General features: G+C 27.0%; 1 non-coding gene across 1 annotated transcript; it reads left to right on the top strand.

Annotated features, from left to right (window-relative positions):
* The first annotated feature begins 506 nt into the window (after positions 1 to 506).
* Positions 507 to 609, top strand: LOC129307540 (U6 spliceosomal RNA). The gene has a single exon (XR_008592429.1). It is a non-coding gene; the product is annotated as a U6 spliceosomal RNA (small nuclear RNA).
* The last annotated feature ends 2,587 nt before the right edge of the window (positions 610 to 3,196 follow it).

A 3,196-nucleotide genomic window follows, 5' to 3' on the forward strand; every position in this document is an offset into this window, starting at 1 on the left:
GTCTATGGGAAACTAAACAAAAATAAACGATCCTTTTTGGATAATTATCCTTTGACAAGATTTACAAAAACAAATTATTAATTATCAATGTATTCTTATGTTGATGGTATGTTAATAAGAATAAGAATTGGAATAGGAATTAATTAATAAAAATAATTAACGATTAACGACACTCTACAAGTCTATTCCATGTAGTATACTGTATACATACTATAAATCAACACAGCACTTAATAGCCCAACTCTTCTACTCGGAGTTCCCCTCAATTTGATTGAACAGGATTGCAGAAATAAATAAGTTGATTAAAGAAAAAAGGAAGGATTGCAGAAATAAATATCTGTGCATTAATATTGTTTGAGAATAAGAGATTAGTCCATACGAAATTCGACCGTGACCCTCGCCCCCTTTCTTTTCTCATGTACTTAGATCCCATTTGTTGGCTAGAGAGGGGGGGGAGAATATAATGAATTGAAATAATAAAAATAAAAGTAATATGATCAAAAATCATCCCTGCAAGGACATCCAATAAAATTAGAACAATACAGACAAGATTCTCGTGGCCCATGTGCAAGGATAACTAAATTGAGGAGAAAAATAAGTGAACTATATTCATAAAAAAAATAATTTAATTTATAAAATAAGAAATTATGATTTATAAAAAATTAAAAGAATGTGATAATTTTTACATTTATAATATATAATATTTAATTTTATCATGTTTATCATGAAGGAAGATGGTAATTTGATTCATTCTTGTTTTAATTTTTTCAATTCATTATGTTCTCATTCTTTGTAACAACCAAACAAAACTTCAATCTTATATACATAATATGATTGCTTTTGATTAAATCAACGCATCAAGATTCATTTATTATGATTTGATTAGATATAAGTATATTAAATAAATATATAAGGTGCAATATGTAAATATTTTTCATTTTTAAAGTACTTTTATTCATATTTTGCTTAGCTAAGTCAACTAGTCCTATTAAAAATGATTATAATATTCTTAGAAGTCAAAATGTTGCTCCCATTCCATAGTATGAAATTCGTATTGGAGAAATATGAGTAGGACTAACAAAAAATTATCTAATATAATGGATCTTACTTTTTCAAATAATATGGTCTCGTCAAAATTAATGAAATTCACTTCCACATTTATATTCATGGAACTCATTTCCTCTCTTACTTCCTTAAAAAAAAAAAAAACTCACTTTCTTATAGGGTTAAAGTACATTTTTCTCCATATATTTTCTTTCAAGGAACTTGGACACCCTGTACTAATAAGTGTAATATTTTTTCCTTTAAACTATTTTCCAAATGAGCAAAGATCCCTTCCATTAGTGATCTATTAACTCCATTATTTTCTGCTGATGTGGTGTGTGGTTTGATGATAATTTGTCCCTAAACTCTTTTTATAGGAACATTAGATACTCTAAAGTTTTGTTAAAATAAAATTTAATAAATATTATTAAAATATTTAATATTTTAATATTTAATTTTAAATGTTAGTATTTATAAATATTCATAGAAAAATTATAAATTATTTTTTAAATATTAATAGCTTGAACTAATTTTTCAAAATTTTATAAATAACTTGTAAATTGTGTATGAATATTTGTAAATAATAATAAGGGATAACACACATGCTGGTCCTCATAGTTAATACCAATTTTCAATCAATCCCATCAAATATCAATACTTGGAATTAGACCCTTATTCTTAAAAATATTAAGCTTGGCAATCCTTACCAATTAACACCATCAACTTTGTCTTTGATGGCTTTGACTAGGCGAATGATTGTGCACACATATGGATAAGTAAATTCATATGGTCAGTGACATGGTTACCTTTTCTATTTAGTTTACAAAATTGAGTTTAGGTCTTCATCATTGACAAGGTTAGGGCAGAATGGGAGAAGCCATAAATTGAGCAACATACAGAGTTAGCAAGCATACCATTACCATCAAGTCCAAGTGAAATAGGTAAGCAATCTAGGTTGTCTTTCTAGTTCCACATGTTGTTCATTGTTGGTTCATGTTGGATCTTATTTTTGAGATCCTTGCTCTCAGAATCATCTGTTGCTAGTTGAAACCCCATCAAGTTAATTGATGCTCGTAGGTGTAGGTTTCTTACATCACAATGCCACAGTAAAAAAAATCCTCACATAATTTAACATTGGGAGAATACAGTAAATTAAATTACAGTTCAATATCATTACTTAGGATAATGATGATTTTAGTGTGCTAAATGATGATCCCAAATAACAATAACCATCTTAAAAGTGATACCTTTTATAGTTTTGTATCATTAAACACCACTATGTTGTGACCAGGTTGGTGTTTGAGTGATGAAATTTGTATACCAACTATGTAATTTCAATGAGAAATGATTCTTAGTCACTGAACATATTGTATGTACATATATTTTGGCTTGTTAATTTCTAGCTTGGGATCAGGATGTGAAGAATATGGCCGAGATAGTTGCAAGCTTGTAAGTGCTTACAGGCAACAAGAAAGGAAGACAAAGTTCCTCTAATGAAATGGATGAATGCTTGTGTGGTTGTGCTTACTCATTGTCCATCTAATTAAAATGTGAGCCACATCATCAACTATTAATGATGTTAAAGGGAGGGGGATTAATAGGCCTAATGTTTTAAAGTACAAAGGCTTCATTATAGCAATTGAGACTAAAGGGGCCTGATTAAAAATTGATGTAAACTATAAGGGGCAATAGATATGTTTTACCTAATAAAAATAAAAATAATATTATCAAATAAATTATAAAAATGACTTTATAAAAAAAATTAACAATGATCAAGTCTTTCAAATATTTTATGTCATTCTCTGTAATTTTTTTGAGCAATTAACAGTCCTTCTCAAAAATATTACACCAGTCAAGTTTGATATTTTGCAATTTTATATTAAAAGGGAGGGAGTGAACTTCTAAAAAAATTGATAAAATTAATATTATCTTCTTAAATTTGCAAATCATTTTTTCAATTTTAAAACTGAAAACTTATTACGTTACAAAAAAATACTAATTAAGAACAAATGACATTTATATTATAAATATTTGTTAATTCAATCATTAGTTAATAATAAAATTACAAATAATGACCTACAAAATTTAAGAGACTTAATTAATATTAATTTTTTAAAAGATCATTTTCTTAATAAACATTAAATATTTTAAT

The sequence above is a fragment of the Prosopis cineraria genome, unplaced genomic scaffold (genome assembly GCF_029017545.1).
Source record: "Prosopis cineraria cultivar Desert tree isolate PC_DT_omini unplaced genomic scaffold, ASM2901754v1 PC3, whole genome shotgun sequence".
Lineage (NCBI taxonomy): Eukaryota > Viridiplantae > Streptophyta > Magnoliopsida > Fabales > Fabaceae > Prosopis > Prosopis cineraria.